Source organism: Orussus abietinus, unplaced genomic scaffold (assembly GCF_000612105.2).
Source record: "Orussus abietinus isolate OABI.00-Male unplaced genomic scaffold, Oabi_2.0 scaffold227, whole genome shotgun sequence".
Classification (NCBI taxonomy): domain Eukaryota; kingdom Metazoa; phylum Arthropoda; class Insecta; order Hymenoptera; family Orussidae; genus Orussus; species Orussus abietinus.
Genome location: NW_019394967.1, coordinates 7,051 through 30,124, shown reverse-complemented (window position 1 = coordinate 30,124; position 23,074 = coordinate 7,051). Strand labels below are relative to the sequence as shown.

Here is a 23,074-nt window from a genome sequence, read left to right as displayed (position 1 = left end):
AGTGCAGGTAACGCAGGGGCGGTTACTCTTTCGGGGTGTCGCAACGAGGGCGCGCGGAGGATCGTGGCGCATTTCGCTCGGCAATAATGCGAGTCGGAAATATATTTCGCCGTCCCGCCATATTGGCTCTCCTCGTTTTTTCCCCTCTTGCCCTCGTTGCAGAACACGGCGTGTACTTGCGCAATGTACACGCCCAGGGGAGAGAGGAACGAGCGTCGAGCCGGCGACGTACGAGGTACCTCTTTTCTCGTCCTAGGAAAATGGGAAATTATCATCCGCGACTTTACCCTGGCGCCCCCAGAGAGGTGCGAATGGATTTGAAATTAACCCTCTTAAGGTGATGCGAAAGTGGCGTCAAAGAGGACTCATTTATGAAACTTTTCGCCCGACTCGGTGCACCGAATTCTTTCACTCTTGACAATCTGCATATGGAGGCTACAAGAAACTTCCCGACACCCGTGAAATTTCAATTATTTTTTTTTAAATTCCTTTATAAATATTTTCAACATTTTTCAGATATAACAATATTACGAGGGTTTGAAACGATTCGGTACGCACAGTTCGTTGGAAAGTTTCGCGAACGACGGATCCTTCGGATGCCACTTTCACATCCCCTTAACGCCGGCATTCGCTCGACGACCTGTAGATACCGCAGCTATGATCGGCATCCATGCTACGACACGTAGATGCGGTGACTATGCGACGACCTGTAGAGATTCTAGTGTTGGAAGGGGTCCACGAAGGAGATGACGCGTCAGCGCGTTATCCTGCAAAATTAGCGTCTCAGGCTCCGCAGTTTTCCTTTTTAAGGTGAAGTGAAACACGTCGAGGAACTTGATCGACGTCGACAAAGAAAATTTTTCTAAATGCCTACGTTGCCGACGTTCGTTTTTATATTGACAGCTAGGTCGAATTATATTGTGTATTGTACCAAATGGCATATTCCACCTGTCGTTTTCGTACAATAATTATAAAGAAATCGAAGTAAAACTCCAGAAATCCTCTGGATTCATGCCTTCTGGGGCCCTAATTGACTGCGGAGGGACCCCCTGCGCCATCTGTGATTTCCAGGTCAATTAAATTTTCACTCCGAGACCTCGTATTCCCACCGTTTTAGCAAATAAGCGCATACAACACTTTTTTTGCCTTTATCCCGTTCAAATGCGAGTTTATCGATTACCAGAGTGTTCTAAATTGTCGTAAAATTGTCCTGACCCTTTCGATTCTCATATCAGAGCCTTCGATAATTGTATACTGATCGAAATATGAGAGCTCGACGCCATTTTGGTTCTGGTCTGGACCGAGTTAAAAGATTTTTTTGAAAAATCCAAATTTTGAATGTGTCAGGACAATTCTTAGATGATCAGGAGTGATGTGTCAAAGTTTCGGACAGTTTGGTCTAATACCCTTAAAAAAAAGTGTTGTATTCGAATCGACTGATTTGAAGGATGTTTCACTTCACCTTAAGAGCGTTTAGGAGTTGGAGTAACTCGCCAAGTGGCACTCCGGGCGCGAGGGTGCGCCGAGTCGTACTACGATCGACATAAGAAGAGAGCTTTGCATCTCGTTACAATTGTGGCATTTTATAAGAATGAAGGGCCCTTCGGAGTTGTCAGGAGGCCAAGGAGATCATCGCGCGAATGGGCCTCAATGGAGTCGAATTGAGCTCCTCTTGTCGACCGACAATGGTTGTCACGGATGTACAATATTTTGTTTCGTCTCCTTCCCCGCGGAGGGCGGGAGGGGTTGACGCCGTTATTGTGCGAAATTAGCTCGTCGAGGCGGATGGCTCCGTGTATTGCCTTTTTGAGGCCATTCGAGAGGTGGAGTGGCTCGCGAAGTGCCATTCCGAGCTTGAGGGGGCGCCAAGCCGCTGTTTGACATAAGTTACCGATATATGAAGGAAGATTCTGTATCATATTGGAATTTAGGGTCCTCGAGGGGTGCTTAGATCTTTCAGGGGAAAGGCGAGCTTTTCAATGGCCGACAATGGTCCTCGCATATGTGGAATATTTTATTTCGCTCGGGTGGGAGGGACGAGAAGGGTTGTCGCTTCCCTCGTTAGAACCAGAGTGAGGTCGACACATCGGGCCATTATCGCGAGAAATTAGCTAGTCGAGGTAGATGGCTCCGCGTTTTGCCTTTTTGAGGACGCTCGCGCGTCGGGACGCCCGTGAAGAGGCACTCGAAGCTCGAGAGGGCGCCACATCGCGCGGTGGTTTGACGTAAGCAAGTTAGAGGCTGATGAAGAGAGCCTTGCCGGTTTATTCCGACTCGAGCGATATCTCGAGGGGAGGTCTGGATTTTATTTCTGCTCGTTGGGACGTTCCGTGGCTAGGAGGGGATTATCCGTAAAATCTTGAGATTTTTAAGAAAAAATCCACCGAGTAAAAGGCGATCGATGCGGTAATCTCCTCAAGGGGGATCGAATCGAAATTTTGACCGGAGCAATTTACCACCCTGCCCTGAAAGGAGGTATTACCTTATTTTTCGAGGGTTTCCTATCGTAAATACTCGAGGGGGAAATATTCGGGCGCTAAAGCTTCTCGAATAGGGCGTAGCGAGCTCGACGGCCCTGCGTCTTAAAGAACGCCCAAAGTTCGTAAACTATAATAAATAGGATTACGGAGTTACCCTTAAGCTTGCCGAAACCCCGTTAGGGTGACTTCGGCCCGCCTTATGGTGCATTTCCGCCGTTAATCTTGTCCACGATTGGCGGCACTATGGCGCCCCGGTAATTACGTTTTTCAAAAGTGAACGGCACATTGAACTTTACCTAGGAGTCGACGGAAACGATCCTCGCGCCATTGGAAGCTGGGGCTAAATAGTTCCCACGATTGTCTAGGGTAAACCAACGTATAGCCGAAGAAAGCGCGAGGGGATGATTTCGGCGCGATTGCCAGCGTTGAGCCTGCCCGCGAAAGTTCTCCCATTTTACGATATCAAAATAGTTTCCCTAAGCCAGCTAATTTAGCCGAACGAGTTAAACAGAAGTTGAGCTCTTCTCCCGCAGGAAATTCGGGCAGCTGCTGTAGCAAATTCCTTCTTTACAGGGAGAACTGGAGCGGGCGTCTCGACCGCAGCATTGCAACGCTCCGAAGCGAATTTCGGTTCGACTTTTGATTTAGCTGGGAAAGCGTTCGGCGAAATGCAAGGATCGATACCCCGTAAGCCGTATATTTGCCCGGGACGATAAATCTACCTGGGATTTATCGCAAAATTTAACACCCCCTAGGACGTCGTATCGCTGATACGAAAAATCTGACAAAATCCCGGAAATCTCTCGCGCTGGGTTAAGACGAGGCACCGAGTATTTTTAGGGGTTGGAACTCCGCGTCGAACTCCGTCTTATCAAATCATCAGATTGATCCCGACGGAAGAAATCCAATCCGAGGATTCGTCTGTCGCGAAACTTGGAGACATTCGACATCCTCGGTGCGCCTTTTGCGCCCTTTTCTGGCGACAAACGGAGAGTCCGGGGTGCACGTGGACGAGAAGACCGCCGGGTCGGAACTTTTCTCTTTTAACTCCCTCATCCGGAGTTTCGGGGAAAAACGTCGAAACGCGACTTGGGGGATGCTCTCGGTCCGCCCCCGGGTGCATTGCACACCCTCGCGATCGATCCCGAGGCTTTTCCCGAAGAAATCCTACCCCAGCGGCGTAACCAGGAGTTTGGGATCCGGGGAGTGTTCGAGACTCGTCGCTTGGGAATAATCCAAAAGCTTCGCCGTCGCCGTATTCTTTGATGGACCACGAGAAGGGAGAGGCGTCGGGACCCCTCGGAGAAGGAACGCCGACGTATGAGGTTCCCATTATTTACCCCATTGCTTTCCTTTGGTCGGGCTTTCTGGACCGATGGCCTTTCCGCATTGCGGAGTCCCGCCACGCGGCACGTACGCCACTGGGTCCTGCCGAGAGCAGAAAAGTTAGTAGGTAAATTGTACCACTTTTAAATTTTCACGGGGAATATACCCAGCTCTCGACGCAGCGCCGAGGTTCCGGAGGTTCGAGGGCGGACCGACTAACTCCACCGGACGGACGTTTCCTGGCCCGTCTGGGAAATAGCGGGTAACTTGAAACGCTGGAGCGAGTCGATTCATGCCTGGCAAGATTAACGGATTCCTCCGTGACCCATGAATTTCCCAAGCGATATCTCGGTAGCCATCGAGAGACCGTGCTCGTCAAAATGATCTCTTGATTCGGACCTCTGCCTACCTTGGAGTCTCCACCCAATCGCGACTTCTTTCCACACTAAATTCGACGGCGGGGCACCGTTGCCTTCGAATGGGCTAATTTGGCCCTTTGGAAGGCATGTCGCAAAGGTGGCGCGACACGGGTTTCGGATCGGGACCGTTTCCCCGGGATGCGTGCCCTCGATCCACCTCGATCCACCTCTGTGGGATCGCCGGGAGCTCGCGGAGTTAGGGAGTAAATTGGGCCACTTTTAAATTTTCATGGCGAATACACATCGACTCTCGGAGGTCCCGGAAGTTCGGGGGTGTAGGGTGGTGCAATTTGCTCGGCGGGTCCCGCCACCCGCGGAGTCCCCGTGTGGCGTCGGGACGCGGATCGAAATTGTCTCTCAAGGGGAGGCTCGCTGGCGAGGTCGGGATTCGGGACTTGGACGCGCTCTGCCGTCGATTCGAAGACGGGGCTCGGACGTGCGAGAACGATCAATGACGCTTGTCGGTCGTCAAAGCGCTTCCGCACCGGCTGTGGCCGGGCCCGGCTCGTTTAATCGAGCCGCTGTTTCCGGCCGAACGTCGCCGATACGTGAAACGAAACGCGAACGAACCGCGTGGCCGCGATCGATCTGCCGCCCTGTCCTGCCCTCAAAGCCCGACGCCTAAAACTCGATGCGCGGTGTCCAACGCCCGCGCTCATAGTCGGCGTCCTGTACCCGATGACCGGTGCCCGGTGCCCAACACCCTACGCTATCTAACATCCGATGTCCACCACCCAGCGACCAGTGCCCGATATCCAATACCCGATACCGAGTGCCCAGGGTCCGACGCCCAATGCCCGCAACGTTCGGCGTCCAGTGTCCCGTGCCGAATGCCCAACATCCAATGCTCCCTGTCCAGCTTTCGATGTCCGCCACCCAATGTCCGGCAGTTAAGGTGAGGCGTCTCGTGTACAGTTCTCAACGCTTAGAACCCCATCCGATGCTCCGCGTCGAATGTACAAAGTCGAACCACAGATGCTGAACATCCGACGCCTAACGACCAACAACCAACACCCGAGGTTCAGTGGCCAGTTGGACGCCGTAAAGCATCCAACGTCCGAAACGCCATTCCACGTCGAATGCTCATCGTTCAACACCTAGTGTCCACCCCTAGTGTCTGGTGGCCGGTGCCCGACACCCAGTGTTGGGTGCCCAGTGCGGAACGTCCACCATAAAATACCCTCCACGTCCAGCGCCCCATGCCCAATTTCCGCGGCTGAATTCCTAACCCGCAATATCCAGCTCCCAATGTCCGACGCCGAATGTCCAGTTCCGAACATCCACTGGGCAGTTCATAGCACCCAGTGGCCAGAAGCTAGGCGCCCCGACGTCACGTCCCTCGCACCCCAGGCTACCCCACGGGCGGTCCGTCGCTTTTACGGGTGGCCCAACCCCCACGGCGGGAACGGAGGGGTCTTCGAGGAGACTCCCCATGACCGTGGACCCCAGGACTTTCCTGCGGTGGTAAATAAATTCACCGTTGATATTTAAGATCCCGATGATAGCTCGGTTGCGCTGGTTCGCCTTTGTCGCTGCAGCGTCACCGTTTTAACGTGATGTCACCACTGCTCTCGCGTATGTAGGCGCAGTTGATATTTACCTCGGCGACAAGAGCTCGCTCTAGGACAACACGGTTGTTGGCTTTCTCGGTAGCTCTGCGGGCGGCTGCACTCTCTGTTACGGGGCTTTTTACCGCCTCTGGAGCTACACGCCGAGCCCAGGGTACACACTCCGCCAGTGATTTAGAGAACGATTTAATTAATATTCTCGAGGTAAAATCAAACATACGGTTGGGTCCTTCCGTCCTTCTTTACGTGTCGAGTAAATTTATACGCTGGGTATGTCCTCTTCACTCTTGGGACGAGCAAATATGGTGCTCTGTATGGAGGAGTTATTTGCCCCCCGTACATTTTTTAGGGAGAAGCGATGGGGTGTCCGTTAACGCGGCAGTCAAAAATGTAGACCCGTTGAATCGTTCCTTTTTTTTTTTTTTTTCAAAGCGCTGGGTGTTAACGCCGAGCTATTTTTTACTCGTCCTCGGGTTACCCCATCGTTTCACCGCGATGTCACCGCCGGCATAAATGCGGTCCGCGTTTGGTGACAACGACGCATTCCGTGACAGCGCATTACTCGCCTCCTCGGTCGCCCTGCGGGCTTTTTATCGCCTTCAGCGCTTTGTGACAAATCTAGACCGTGTAGAACGAAGGATTTCCCAAAAATATTCGGCCTACAAAATTTGTTTAGACCCTCCGTTTACCCGTGATGGATAAACCCAAAATTTTTCAGAGATTAGTCAGGCCCGCGAGCACTTTTTAATGAGCAATTCGGTAACACTGGATACGCTGGCGTGAAAAAGTCGCTGTCGAAAAAAAGCGATGAAGACGCGCTAAAAAGAATGATCTTTCGGTTTCATCTAAGAAGATTTATGGGACATATTTTCAACCCTTCCGTTTGAATTTTGATGCCGTTTACAGGTGGTACTTAGACTCGCTCGAGCAGAGTTGTTACCGTACCTTTTACCTCTTCCGGGGTAAATGGCGAGGCCAAGGGGCGAGTTGGGAGTGACTTAACGACGCTCTACGCAAAAACCTGAGCTTAACGATACGTTTTTTCAATTCCTTCTCAATAAATAAATTTCACGCTTACGAGCATCCCCCGGTCCGCCCAACTTTCGAGGAAAGAAACGGGAAAGCACCGGCGGAAAGAAGTCTCGTTACTCGGTTCCTGGGCAGCGAGCAACGAACAAGTGTGGGTCTTATGGGGCTTTTTACCACTTCCTGGGTAACTGCCGAGTCCACGGGACGTGTCGAGAGCTACTTAGCACTATTCTCCACAAAAAATCAAGCCCTACGATGTATTCAATTAATTCCACGTAATAAGTAAACCTCACGCTCGCTCGCGCCACTTGGCTCCAACCATGAAGTGGTACAAGGAGAAATATCGCCATTGATCGATTCCACAGAATGTGACCCCAGAATCTTGACTCAGGGTCTCAGATTTCCCCTGTAATAATGATTCTCGGGATAATATTTAATTGCAAAAATTTCACCGAGGAGGCGCGATCGGAAAAATCTGAAGATCTTGGACCCCTAAAGTGGGTTTCCCCCTAAAGAAAGATTTCAACCCATGGCGTTGCATCTCATCAGGATAATGCGGCTAACTTTTGGCAGAAGGAGTTACGTCGGCCAGTCAGTCTTACGGGGTTTTATATCTTCTTCTGGGGTTATACGGGAGTCAGGAAGAGTCAAGGAAGGTGTAAGAGAAGAAACCCCCTGAAAGATACCGGGCTCGCCGAGGTGCCCTGGACCGGCCGCCCCGAGACGAGACGCGAAACAAAAGGAGCACCCCATGGACGTGACCCAAGGCGCCGGCGCTCCCTCCTTAGGGCGATATGGAATGAATATTTTAGTACTTAGGTTCGTGACTCGGCCGGCGAATGTAATAGAGGCGTCTCGCGGATTCCCGGCCGCCCCGATATTCTTCGAGGGCGGAGCGGAGAGTAAGAGGTTATACGTGTCCTATACCGAATCGAAGAGCCGACCCTCTTCTCGATTATGATACTCGCCAACTTTTATCATTTCACATCCTCGCCAGTGGATATCGGCCACCTGAAAAATGAACACCGCGGGGGTAAACGCGGCCGCTCGTGTTTTTTTCGACTATCGGGGATGAAACGCGATCACTCCTACCCTGACATGGATTTCATCAAACGCCGAAAAGGCCTTCCGTACCCTAGGCGTGTCGGGGGAGTTTTTCATCATTTTTGATATTTCTGGAAGAGACTCCCGAAGAGAAAAATATAACCGCTCTCGTGTTATTCCTGGTACTTCGCTTGGATCAAGAGCGATATCGGGGGTGCCTCTCTTCCGGGTGAACTTAATCGACGTTGACCCTTCTCGATCGCGGCCTTAAGGTGAAGTGAAACACCCTTCAAATCAGTCGATTCGAATACAACACTTTTTTTTAAGGGGATTAGACCAAACTGTCCGAAACTTTGACACATCACTCCTGATCATCTAAGAATTGTCCTGACACATTCAAAATTTGGATTTTTGAAAAAAAATTTTTAACTCAGCCCAAATCACAAGCAAAATAGCGTCGAGCTCTCATATTTCGATCAGTATATAATTATCGAAGGTTCTGATATGTGCCCATAATTATGAAAGTGGTCTAAGTCATATATTTTTTGTTTCGAAATTACATTGAATTAATTTAGTTTGAAATAATGTGGCGTGAAATAACTGATAAACTCATTTTTTTTTTTTCAATTTTGACTTAGACCACTTTCATAATTATGGGCACATATGAAAATCGAAAGGGTCAGGACAATTTTACGACAATTTACAACACTTTGATAGTCGATAAACTCGTATTTGAACGAGATAAGGGCAAAAAAAGTGTTGTATGCGCTTCTATGCTAAAACGATGGGAATACGAGGTCTCGGAGTGAAAATTTAATTGACCTGGAAATCACAGATGGCGCAGGGGGTCCCTCCGCAGTCAATTAGGGCCCCACAAAACACGAATCCAGAGGATTTCTAGAGTTTTACTTCGATTTCTTGATAATTATTGTACGAAAACGACAGGTGGAGTATGCCATTTGGTACAATACCCAATATAATTCGGTAGAGCTGTCGATATAAAAACGAACGTCGGCAACGTAGGCATTTAGAAAAATCTTCTTTATCGACGTTGATCAAGTTAATCGACGTGTTTCACTTCACCTTAATCGACGTCGAACGTTGTTTAAAGATTCCATTGCGAGTTAACGAAGGTCTCGGCTTTATCCCCCCTTCGTTCGGCGAACCGAGAGATCCGGGACAATCGTAATACTTTCTTCGCCAAGTAATCCGAACCCGGAAAGTGGCACAATTGAACCCTCTGCTCCCTTCGGCGAAGTTCAACCCCCGAAAGGGTTTGTTTCCTCCGCTGGTCGAGCGCAAACGTTCTGCGCGAAAGATTTACACCGGTCCCCGAGTAGCGATGTCCAATGACGCGACTCGATCGGGAACAATCCCGAACAACCTGCGAACAATGGGGAACAATCAAGGACGATTCGGGGTAGCACGTCCTGAAAGCGCGGCCAACCATTGTTCCAGGCTCTCTCTCTCGAGCTCTCACCCTCGATTTCCACTCTGTGCCCGGGAACCGAGTCGTCTTAATTCAACTGTTAAATATTCATATCTACACTCTGTACGGAGTGTGTTGTACCGACGTCTCTTCGTGGAACTTACTCCCCGCGCTAGATTACAATGTACTCGCTTCCTCCAAGTGGCCGCCCCCGAGTATTCGATTTCACCCCCTTGCGATTTGCCTCGAAGGCGTTGAAACTCCCGTTCCCTCGACTAAGGGTGCCTTATAAAGCTAAACTCGAGGGAGCAGAGCCGTTTCTTCCGAGTCCAAAGTAACCGGGCGTTACCGCCGAGAATTTCCCGCCTAAGGTAACGTAAAGTAGATTTACGGGGAAAATCTCGAGGAGGCAGATGTATGAAGAAGACCACTCGAAATCGAAATTTCTTCCCTGGATGCTGACCGAGGGAGAATCGCTTACGGGGAAAGGCTTCTCAGGGAAAATCAGAAGTTTTCCACATTCTTGGCTCAGAGTTTTCCGGGTTAAGGTGAAGTGGAACACCCTTCAAATCAGTCGACTCGAATACAACACTTTTTTTTAAGGGGATTAGACCAAACTGTCCGAAACTTTGACACATTACTCCTGATCATCTAAGAATTGTCCTGACACATTCAAAACTTGGATTTTTCAAAAAAATCTTTTAACTCAGTCCAGACCAGAATCAAAATGGTGTCGAGCTCTCATATTTCGATCAGTATATAATTATCAAAGGCTCTGATATGAGAATCGAAAGGGTCAGGACAATTTTACGACAATTTAGAACTCTCTGGTAATCGATAAACTCGCATTTGAACGGGATAAAGGCAAAAAAAGTGTTGTATGCGCTTCTTTGCTAAAACGATGGTAATACGAGGTCTCAGAGTGAAAATTTAATTGACCTGGAAATCACAGATGGCGCAGGGGGTCTCTCCGCAGTCAATTAGGGCCCCAAAAGGCATGAATCCAGAGAATTTCTGGAGTTTTACTTCGATTTCTTTATAATTATTGTACGAGAACGACAGGTGGAATATGCCATTTGGTACAATACGCAATATAATTCGACCTAGCTGTCAATATAAAAATGAACGTCGGTAACGTAGGCATTTAGAAAAATTTTCTTTATCGACGTCGATCAAGTTCCTCGACGTGTTTCACTTCACCTTAAACGCCCGTTTACGGCGCGTTGTAAATCACGATCGGCGGTGCGGGGGGGGGGGGGCACGGAGTTATTTAAATTATTTAATATCTTACGAGGTCCTTGACATGATAACGCGGTATTTCGCGGAAAATCGCCTAAGGTGGAATTCCACGGTCTGGGAGTTCCAAGGGGAGGCGAAAGAACTGCACCATCTTCTCGACGAGTGAAACGGCCCGGTTATCGCGACAAAAGCGTCGCGTCCCGGGGGCGAGATATCCCAGAAGGGAGCCTGAAAAAATAAAGACACACAGGGCGAATGGAGTTTACGGGGTCGGAATCCCGGTCGTTCGGTGCATCGACGCCGCCCTTATTAAAGATGTAGAGAGGCGCGCGGCGCGCCCTGGGTGGCATTTGCATAACAGAACTCGGGGATATCCTCGAACGGTGTCGAAACTCGAATTCCCCGGCCGGGAGCACCCCCTGCGAGGGCTGTAAAGGGGTAGAGATTTTTGATAAGCCGAGTAACGAACGGTTATTGCAAAAAGCGCCGCGCCGGGAGAGACGCGGAGGGCGTTGCATAAGGAACGCGGGAACATGTATATGTATGTATACATGTATCCACACACCTCCCTCGACGAGGGGGGCTTATGGTGTACGAAGTTGCAACTTGTTCCGCGCATCGGCCCTACTTTCTCGCATTAAAGATTTACACCGAGGGAGGGTCGGCATTTTTTACTAGTTTCGCGAGGGCCGCGACTTCCCGGCTAAGTATTTCGTCTCGTCGACGCCGACCTCGTCGCTTTTAAAGTAATTGAACTCGTTATCGATTATCCCGCGGGGGACTTTATCGCCGGCGGGGCATAGCCCGCCAAGTTAATGGCCGGGAATTTTCCAAACTTCGGCACTTTTTTCCCCTACTTTGGCTCGATCGTGAATATCGCGAGAGCAAAGTTGCCCGTGACTGCTCGTTCGGTCAAGACTACGACCTCGTCGAGTTACGTGTTCCCCGGAACCCATTTACTTTTCTTTTTTTTTTTTCCCCTCAACCACCAAGGTTTTCATAGCCGAGTTTTTAAGTTCCCTAAATATTTCAGAGCGCTCCCCGCGACCGCGATAAAAATATGGTCACTCTCGCGGAGCCTATAATAATTTTATATAAAATGTATGACATGCCCGACTAAGATAGAAATATGGTCACTCTCATTGGAACCCTCTCTCTCTCTTGCTGATAGTTATTTTATCCCCACGGTGAGGCATGGCTGGCTTGGAATGTTCACATTAAACGTTTTATGGTTACTGGCTCTTTCTCGAAATTCATCCCGATGTTGCATCCCGGTACGCGTAATAACGTTGAAATCTGAAAAATGACGACCGGCCCGGCTGCCAACAGGGCGGGAATTAATTCTAATCGAGCTCTCGTTAAATCTGCCTCGCGTAGGACGGCGCGGCAGAAAATGATTACGGCACTCGAATTAACCCTCCGGCTGGCGAATTATACCACGCTGACACGACAACCCCTTCGCAGTTAGATATGCGGAGGGCGTAGAGCTCGATGGCGAGTATCAGACTTCCGCTTATTTAACAAATTCCACGTCTGCGCCTGCGCTCCGACTATTTCCATTACCGGCTGAGCTGTCGCTAAGCCGCATCGATACGTCCCTTCCTGGCCTGCAGGTATCCGCAAAAAGCTGCATCTCTATGTGCGGCTCCGATGGCTTCCGGAAGACGGGGGATCCTCCCTTTCCATGAAAAAATCGGACCCCCCATGGCGACACAGAAGGGAAGAAAAATAGCCTACGGTCTTCGGCAAAAACTCCAATTTTTCGGGAGCGGTCTTTGTTTCTTCACGTCAGCCGCAAAACTTCTCGGAGATGACGACGGGAGAAATGATTGATAGGAAACGCGTTAAAGGGTCACCATTTTTTTAGCCGACTCCTTGGGGGCGCTCCGGAAGTGGATCTAGAATTACTTTTTTTCCTTTTTTTTTTGTTCCGCGCGGATGCTTGGAAATATTTTCCGATTAAATGCATCTTCGTTGTTGACCGTGTTTTATTTCAAAATACACTTCGGTCGTCGATTTGTTTGTCATCGGGTGTACCCGTGTACGGGGGGTGTCGACGGTACGTGTATATTTTTTTCGAAGTGGTCGATTCTTGTCCGCGGATGGTTTTCGGGCATTTTCTCCCGCGATACTCCGGGAAATATCATATCAATGGAAGAGATAGAGTGTCGGAAAAGGAAAATACTGGAAGGGACGCTCACGCGCGACGTGCAAATAAATGACTGAGTTTCAAAACAGAAATGTTTTCATATGGTGGACAAAAATCGCTCCCACCATCGCGGGGTGGTGCTTTGAAAAATCAGACCGATCGATGGAGTGCACCCGAAAGAATAAATACCGTCGGAAGTGCACTTGGTCTAGTATAAATAAACGATCCCACCCGCGACGAAAAGGATATTTCCACGACGCAACAAAATAAAAAATCACTTCCCGCGTACCAATATGTCCTAAAAAATCGAACCGGTCGATAACATATGTACTCGGAGAGACTAACATTTTGGAAGAGCGTCCTCCGATTGAAAAATCAACCCTAACAGTGATTTTCGGAGAATATCCGCAGGATTAACATTTCATGGTAACGTGATATATTATTTTTTTACACACATTAAATACAGAGGATACGACTCGCATCGTAAAAATAAATAACAGAGGGTTTAATCGTAACAGGTGATCGAGTCTTCGTTTCCTCGTCTCGAAGTTTCTCAATTAATAAGATCTCGTATAAAATGTCATCCTCGCAGTTCGCGGAGGGAAAACTTAGCGAATCGTTTTACGGGTGGGTGGCGTCGTTAAGAAAAGAGATTCCCTCGACTTCCGGTCCGCTCTTGGATTCGAGGATGTCGTTATATCGCGTTTACTCGGCTTAACACCTCGGAAGCGAAACAATGTGCAAAAATGGATTAATTCGACCTCCTCGGGAGCTCGCGGAGGTATTAAATATCGCTCGGAAGCATTCAACATTTTCCTGGGCCGCCCCCTTGCCCCGGAAATGTAAGAGATAAAAAGGAAATCCGCCAACCGGGTGGATGTAGACCAAGGACTCCGTTAGTAATTACTGGTAACATACAGTGCGGCGCAATGGAGTGCTCCGAATGAAAGCCTTTTTTCCGCGGGAACCTCCGTCTCGTGCGACTACTCGGGGAAAAACTGGATCAGGCAATAAAATCCGGCCGCGATGGGGATGGGGAGAAAAAAATCGGATTAACTCGGGAAATTCTTGGCAGGGCGTAATATTTCTTCCAAGCTGAGGGCTCCGGCGATTCCAGTAGGACTTTTCAGTCGCAAAGTTTGGAGGACTTATCGAGACGAAGCGGAGCATTACGAGTCGAGCACTATCCTATAGACTATGTGTCTATGTACCGTGAATGACCGAAATTAGAGAATGTCGACTATCACCGGTGAATGTCAACAGATACCAAATACGTCGGTGAAAGATCGAATATTTCATTACATTGTTGTACATTCGGACCCTCTCCAGTGTGTGTCGACAATCACACACCGGTGAATGTCAACATTTACCGGTGTAAGTCAGGAATAAGGGCATTAAAGGGTAAATAAGGGTGAAAGTCGACATTCTCCAGATTTCGGTGTTTCACCGTAACATCTATACAGGGAAACGCGTCGATATCCGTGCACTATCTCCGAAGTGATACGCATTCCGCGTAATGATAACGAGGGACGTAGAGTCCGTTTAGATGTCTCGGTGTCTGGATGAAAGGGGGAAAGCACAGAAAATAGAGCTCGTATATCGTAGTAATTTGTGCGAATATACGGATTAAAGGATACGCGTATTACCGCTGTTCTTCTTCCTGCAGTAGTTAACCTCAGTACGGGGCTTGTGCACACGAAAGGGGACCGGCCTACAAAACGTGACCCCATCAGATTTATTGCTTTCTGAATTCCGCGAAATCGATTCCGAGCTCGACAAAGCAGAACCGATGGAAACTGCGTTCCTCCCTCGACCTACGGGAGACCGTGCACATTTTTACACGAATTCTAGGACTGCATTGGCAACGACTCAAAAAAAACGTTTTGGAAAATGGGAAGGTTGAGTCTATCCACGAAATGGTTTTAATCACTTTTTTTTTTGTCAATCTAAAGCCGGGGATAAAATCAATAAATTTGCATACTGTTTTCTGAAGGTCTCCTTTCTACTGAAGGGTGCAGGAAATTTTGAAAGCGGAACGAAATGGATGGGTACGAAGAAACGTGGTTGTAAGATTTCGACGGGATAGTCAAAGAGGGAAATCCCTTTTTTACGTCATTGTTATAACAATAGAGCTTCTGTAATTTATGCAAATGTCCTGCTGAAAGGGGACATATTATTATTTGTTATTCATGCTCTAGGTGGCATGCGTTTATGTATGCACCTGCTTCATGTATATTTAAAAAAGCATCCGGCCTACAAAACGTGGGTCGTTCGGATTTACTGCTTTCTGAATTCCGTGCAATCGATTCGAAGCCCAACAAAGCAGAACCGATAGAAACTCCATCTCGCGTCCTACTGAGGGCTTTAAAAATAATTAAAAACATTTTTACAGGATTTTTCCGGGAACAGTGGAGGGGCTTTACGGAAGCGTCCGTTCTTTATAAAATGGGAAAAAGCTTTTAAGCATTCAATCTGCGCACATCGATTTAACCAGCATGTAACGAAAGGCTAACGATATTCCTGTCCTTTTTAACGGTAGAAAATACAAGAGGCACTTCTGTACTTCCTAGTGAATTGAAAATAACGATCAGAAATTATTTATGAAATCCACGTGAACTGGACAAATATTCGGGTGGCGTTAAACGAGTACCGTACCTTTCAAACATTTTTACACTTTTTTTTTAAATCTCGGATAGGTGTTTACTTTTTCATGTGGAAATTCCCCAATTTCAGTAATTCTACGTGGTCGAAGAATTTGTTAAAAATGTTCAGGTATTAAAGGGGAATTTATTTTATATCTCTAGTGTTGGCATTGTGCTCAAAGATAAACGCCGGGGGTACCTCCAGTCAGACTCTTTGTGCATCGGGGATGAGATCTAAGACTATATATATACTCGGGTATTAAATTTAACCACCCCTCCCGTCGCCGTAACCCCCGCGTCTTGGCAAATTAATTTTCTTCGAAAGAAAAACACGACGACCATGCCGGTTCGGCCGCGTACAATTTCGCCGGCAGATTTAGCCGCGTAAAACGGCCGTTTACGAGGAGCTAATAACGTGGGAAACTTCGAGATGAGAAGCCACCGAGAAAGGGTGCCTTCTCTTCCTGCAAGAAATACATAATGAAAGAGAGGTTTACGGGAAGGAAGGACCTTTAATCGGTTTCCCCTCACAACGGGGTCCCTCGACTAACTTTCCTTCGGCGAAATGCCATAATACTCGCCAAAGCTTCGGTTCTTATTTTTCTTTTTTCTCCCGACAATTATCCTACAGAATTTTCCGCCCCTGACATTTCGGCCTCTCTCCCGTGGATTACGTTTCCGATGCATCGTAAGTTTCGAGCCGAGGATTTTCCGGCACTTGGAAATGGCAAACCAGATTCGCGAAAATCCATTTGCCGTTCGCACAAACGGCGCTTTTGTGGGGGGCCCCGAGCTCGTTAAAAATGTGTAATTACGTTTCGACGTCCATGTCAGGCAGCGACATGTAAAATGTACAAGATGCAAAGTCTCCGTGCCCTCGAGCATTTTAACGGAAGGTAAACTTTTTCCCTCGGTATCCAACCAACCCTTCGCTTTTCCACCGTGTAGGGACACTGCGATTCCACTGACAGTCGCGCGACAAGTGCACTTGTCTGCAACGACCTCGAAGAGACACGGTCGCCTGCAACGCATCGCTCATGGAATATTTCATGCACCCTGGCAAACAGGGACCGCCATGTTTCCTTTCAATGAATATCTACGCAGCGTACAAAATTCAACCGGTAGAAGAGAACTCTGGGATTACATTCCTACACTTTGTGAGAATTCGTCCGTAATTAGGATCGTCTTCTAGTACCACGGCATTAAGGTGAAGTGAAACACGTCGAGGAACTTGATCGACGTCGATAAAGAAAATTTTTCTAAATGCCTACGTTGCCGACGTTCGTTTTTATATTGACAGCTAGGTCGAATTATATTGTGTATTGTACCAAATGGCATATTCCATCTGTCGTTTTCGTACAATAATTATAAAGAAATCGAAGTATAACTCCAGAAATCCTCTGGATTCATGCCTTCTGGGGCCCTAATTGACTGCGGAGGGACCCCCTGCGCCATCTGTGATTTCCAGGTCAATTAAATTTTCACTCCGAGACCTCGTATTACCATCGTTTTAGCATAGAAGCGCATACAACACTTTTTTTGCCTTTATCCCGTTCAAATGCGAGTTTATCGATTACCAGAGTGTTCTAAATTGTCGTAAAATTGTCCTGACCCTTTCGATTCTCATATCAGAGCCTTCGATAATTGTATATTGATCGAAATATGAGAGCTCGACGCCATTTTGGTTCTGGTCTGGACTGAGTTAAAAAATTTGTTTGAAAAATCCAAATTTTGAATGTGTCAGGACAATTCTTAGATGATCAGGAGTGATGTGTCAAAGTTTCGGACAGTTTGGTCTAATACCCTTAAAAAAAAGTGTTGTATTCGAATCGACTGATTTGAAGGATGTTTCACTTCACCTTAAGTAACGAGTAAATTGAGTTGACGTTTCGCCGTTTGCAAAATTGGACAATTCACCGATTAATGCGAGTGGTTATTCATTCAGGAAATCATGGATTTTAATGTTGGAAATCACGTGGAAATCAGCTGGAAATGGCAAGCAGAGCTCACTGGAAATTAAACGTCATTTGTTATCGAATCTCATTGTTTATCGTATGAAATCAAGACGATCAAATCATTTTCACTGATTTCAGAGCGAATAGCCCCTCGGATTATTGCGGACTGCTGTGTTAATGGGATAAAGAATTACGCGCGATTTTAGAAATATTAAAAAAAATTAGATTGATGCGCTGCTACACGCGTGGGTCGAATTTTTCGATAATGAGGTGGAAATGTAACACGTAGCAAACGTAACCGGGATTCGTGAATTCTTGAATTCCGATAGGCGATGTAGAGCGCGAATCAAAACGTCGGGATTTCTTTTTACCCGGCGTGAATCCCGTGGAAAATTGGATCGAAGACCTCCTCCGCGAAAGTGACAGTTGCAGACAAGTGCACTTGTCTGCAACGACCTCGAGGAGACATGGCTGCTGGCTACGTATCGCCTATAGAATATCCCGTGTAAATCTGTAAACATCGATAAAGTAGAGGGATCGGCGCGTTTCCCGTTCGCCGAATACTTTCAGGCTGACTACGATTTCTCAAATGCGAATCCCCGATGTATATAAAGCTGGAATTGCCACTTTAGCACAATTCAATAAAATTTGTTGCAAAATTCATTGCTAATTCATTGCTATTTTATTGCACAAGAAAAAAATTTTTGTGGTGGTTAGTGGTGATGTCAGCTTTATATAAAGCTAACACTGCCACAATAAAAAACAATTAATAAGTAAATGTTCATCGATGAATTATATACCAGAACTTATTGCTAATTAATTGCTTGCAGAGAAACCAAATTTACATTTTTTTTTTCTCACCCCTAAAGGGGTGAATCGCCACCCCTAGTGCTGATCGTAGGACAGAAACATGAAAAACATGGGAGAATCAAACTATTTCTTCACGTGGGAATTAATTGCTAATTAATTGCTCCAAGAAGAACCAATATCTTCGTAAAAATACGATTTTCAAACCTACGTGGATTAGCGATTAATTCCCACGTTAACAAGTAGTTCGATTCTTCCATGTTCTTCATGTTTCTGTCCTGTGATAAGTACTAAGGATGGCGATTCACCCCTTTAGGGGTGGGCAAAAAAATTTGAATTCGGCTTTTCTGCGAGCAATTAATTAGCAATAATTTCTGGTATATAATTCATCGATGAACATTACCTAATAATTGTTTTTTATTGTGGCAGTGCTAGCTTTACATAAACCTGACATCGCCACCATTTTTCGGAAAAGTATATCTGCAAAAAAATTGTTTCTTGTGCAATAAAATAGCAACGAATTAGCAATAAATATTGCAACAAATTTTATTGCATTGTGCTAAAGTGGCAATTCCAGCTTTATATACATGAATCCCCGACTTTTCCGAGTATTTAAAAAAATCTCAAGCATTGCTCCAAAGAAATACGTTTGCAGGTTAAAGCAATATTAATATTAATAATTCTTTTCCTTCAAGTTACGTTATCTACGGTCTCGCGGAAGTCCCGCTTAAAACTGCAGAGGTTAAAATTCGCATTGTAAAATGAGAAGCCACGTGCCATTGAACGTTAAGACTTAATAAGTAGCGCCGAAACCATCGAAATCACAAAGGCGTTTTATTTCTGCTTGCAGGATATTTGTTTCGTTCATCTGGAAGTTCGTTCTGACGTTTACTGCATGGAGTTATTGGAATCGATCTCTTATGAATCTATGGATGGAAAGCCGTTCTCGTTTCAGCTGTGAAGCAGCTATCGTGCCGACAGAAGCGTGAAGTTTATAGGTAATAAGGCATGTAGGAGTACGTGAAGTATTACGATTTTCCAGGTATCCTCCGTCGATGTAAATATTTTTCATTTCGTTACTTATCCACCACGCAGAGGAAAACATTGCCAGTAAAGGGTTCCGTAGATTTGCGAAGAGTAAACGGAAATGGCTGCCGTGCACAAAATGAGTATCAGCTTCGTGTCCGTGGTTCGGAGGCACCGTACACATCTACTCGCGTCATAAGAAATCGCTTTCGACATACTTAATGTCTTCCTCTCGTGGCAGGAAATTACGCGTGGGGCTTAACTAAAGGGAGCCTCTTGCGCGGGTTTCAGGCCCCGCAATGTTTTTCGGAGGATTTGCAAAATGCGTCCGAGAGCCACCAAATTACTCTTCGCTCTGGCCCAAGTAATTATTCTAGTAATTGCCTTTTCCCCGGGTCCGAGTAATTATCTCTTTACCAAAGGGGGTGCCATCTTGCCCTCGCGCGGTATTAAAGCGCGCCAGCCAAGGAACATATATCCTTTGCATGCCTTTTGACGGGCATCTCATTACCGTACATAGAATTCCACTTTGATACTCCCGCATAACGGGACGCGATATGAGACCGAGAAATTGCCGAAAAAGAGGCGAGGCCCTCGATAAAAAGCGAACGAGCCACGAGGCCTGGGCTCCGTCCCCCATCGGCTCGCTTATTTTTATTAATGCACTCCTTAAGCCCGCTTCTTCGGTTTTCCGCTGCACTCCCCCGCGGCTTTGTACTCTGTGTTCACCATTGTATGCGCTCTTTTCAGACAAACATCCAACATCCAACATCCAGCCAAAGGGTCGGGGTGTTCGGAAGGTTCGCCGGCGAGTCGAGGGGCGACGCACGAGGGGGCGACGACGCTCCGGGGATAAGGGAAGACTTCATTGGTTATTTCGAAGGAATCGCTTTTATAACCTGTAAGGGGCTTTAGGTTTTCTATAAATACAGTATATTATATATATTTTTCTTCTATAGAGTAAAAGTATTTTCGTGCGACGCGCAATACCAAAATTTATTCCGTGGTTCCCTATGAGCTAGAGTAGTCTCGTCGGATAAACAAATTTCATATTTTATAAAAAGGAATACGGAAACAGCGTCCCCGCAGGGGTTAATCCGTAACTCGCAGCTCCTCGTACCGTGGTATTTAAGGAATTATTTATTACGTTGCCCTGTGTTACTCGGCGATGCGCAATAATGTTTCCACGTTGTGTTAGACGTTTCTATGTAAATATAACATTTTTGACTACACACTGGAGTACCGTACTTTATTCCCCTCCTCCTCCATTGCGTACAGTGCCTAGTAAAAATTGCTAAATTATTATTCCGAGCTTCCGCGTTTCCGGATAAGCCGGAATTACCGGGGAATCTTCCGCACCTCAGGGTAACTCCTTCGAGGACGTTTTTCAAGATTTGTGGGATGCGGCATTACGTTTTAAAGTTAACGTTGCATCTTTTAATTCCGCTTCGAATCCTCTACTCGTTGATCCAATTTGTTGCTTGATTTGGTACCGAGTGCGCGGCTACTTTTTCCAAGTGCGGGTGAGGAAATTTAAAAAATTGGACTTGGTAAAAGGGGCTCGGTAAAAGGGGAATAATCGTATAAAAGGGCGTCAAAAGCCCTACGTACCTACTCGACTCATTTTTGGACGACTCCTTTGAGGCCGAGCATCCATTTCCACGTATGTGCGGCTATTTTACAATGTTATTTAAGATTGTGCAGGTGGCTGCGTTGCTTTGCATACCGGTACATAGATCTGCGTAAAAGAAGGTCCCTAGGAAATGTAAAGGATGATCCACTTAAAACTCTCCAGACTCCATAATCCCCTTATTATTAAAGATGTGGCGTTCTCCGTTGCCGACGGTTAATTAAGAGCTACATAATCGACGCCTTAATAACACCGAGAAAATTAATATCGACGGTGCGGCCTTCGGAATTACTGATAAAAGGAAACAAGGCACTAGACTTTTCCGCGGGAAATTTCATTAAAGGGATCTCTCGTTTCCGATCCGCCACGTGATACTTTCGAAGAGGAGTTACTTCATCAGGAAATGGTCATTAGGAATTAAATTACGGAGGATCTTCATTTATTCATTTTTTTTTTTATTATTATCCCGAGTTGCATATGCAGGGCTAAAGCTTCTTCGACTTCTGACAGCCTTTTTTTTTTTTTCACCCACGAACTTGGCGGCCGTGGGCAAAAATCCGTAACATGGCGCCATGGCATGAGCCATAATCAGAACGCTTAACACTAGATTGCCGGAACGAGTCAATTTGACTCATTTACAATTTTATTGCTATATATATATATATATAGAAAAACTTAAATAAGTTATTTTTAAAACATATGTTTGTTTTTAATAAAATTATAAAATGTATACAAATGCTGATTTCTTCCTCTCCCCCCTCCTTAGTTCCAAAAATCCATATGTGCTATACCTATTTTGACGGATGTGAGTCAAATTGACTCATTAAATATTTTTAAAGTTGGTCGTTTTACCCACATGTAACTTATTTCTTGGCCATAGAAATTTTTTGTAAACAATCTGATTCGATAGTTTATCAAACTTGTCAATTTACTAGTTAGATATCTATTGCAAATTTGCACATTCAATATTGTGAAATTATTTGTTGCAAGTCTTTTTTGTTGAAGGCTCTTATATGAAAGCTCTGATAAGAAATTCTTTGTGTTCTTCCATTTCGATTTATGGCATCGGAGAGAATAATGCATTTTTAGTAACACAAAAAAGAAATAAATTTTTTAAATTATTCTCGAAGAATTTTTGCGTACGAAGGTAATTTCAGAATTTATTTATAAGATGTATTTACGTAAATGTAAATAAATATTTTAGTTCTAGATAAGGGTTGCTATTATGACAAAAAATGTAAGAGATCTTGAATTGGGAAAAAATCTGATCCAAATAAGAGGAAACCAATCACATATCGAATCCGATGCATCTGATACTGAACTATATGAAATAGAGAATCAAGCTAATAAAGTGAAAGTGAATCACGTGCCAGTGATAGTGATCGCTATATAACTCTTGGCAAAAAAAAGAGTACGATATATTCCTGATTTTGAAACTGAAAGTGAATTAGACCCTGCGGATAGATCCGATAATGAAGAAATTTCAACACAAAGGACTGCTGATGGGACATTATGGAAAACATTGAAAGATGGTAATAATACTAGTAGATTTCCCGGTCATACCAAATTCAAAGACGTCTCAGGGCCAACTTCCTACTTCAAATGAAATATTATACTTGGTACTGTAAAGAGTGCTTCCTGAATATATACGTAATAATTGTTTTGAATAAAGTTTCGTTAAAATAAAGTTTTATTATTTTTCTTTTTAACTCAATTTTGATGTTTCAGTCAAATTGACTCATTTCAGGCAAAATAGGTATATACCCAGCATCCGGCAATATAGTGTTAATTATAGACTCCGTCCTGGACGGCGTATTAATAATGAATGGAAAATTAAATCCTATGTTTAGACAATGTTTAGACGCCCCGAGGCCAAGGCTATGATTCGATGGTCAAGGGTTCCTGTCCTTCTGGCCTCTAGGGTCGACCCGACGCACTCGGCGGGCACATAGGCGAAAACACGCGTAACACGAGGCGACGCGGCGAGTCGTTAGCGGAGTGCATAATTTGAGGCGCGAGCTGACAATTACGTTTCAGCCGGCGCGGTAATGGCGCGTAATAACTAACAGACATTACGGGGGCAGAGGAGGGGGACGCCGATTGTTCGGCCGTCCGCGCGTTGTCGGAGGTAGAGGGCACAAAACGCAGTGGTGTGCGGAGCGCGAAGAGAGGAAAGAGCCGAGAGAGACCCGGACAATGGAAACGGCGAGACTCGGGGGTAGACATTACGGACGCGGTAGAGCCGGTCGACGCTAATCAAGGATCGCCGATCGACGGAATTATTTCGGAGGGGACTTTCGCGGTCGGGTTTAATGCGCGCCAGTCCCGCCC

General features: G+C 46.2%; 1 protein-coding gene across 1 annotated transcript in view; it reads left to right on the top strand.

Annotated features, from left to right (window-relative positions):
* LOC105695206 (toll-like receptor 6) overlaps positions 1-20,209 on the top strand; it is a 51,979-nt gene extending 31,770 nt beyond the window's left edge. The window contains exons 2-3 of the mRNA XM_012416560.1: positions 18,938-19,085; positions 19,864-20,209. The gene's annotated coding sequence lies outside the window, so the exon portion shown is untranslated. The remainder of the gene's footprint in view (positions 1-18,937; positions 19,086-19,863) is intronic.
* The last annotated feature ends 2,865 nt before the right edge of the window (positions 20,210-23,074 follow it).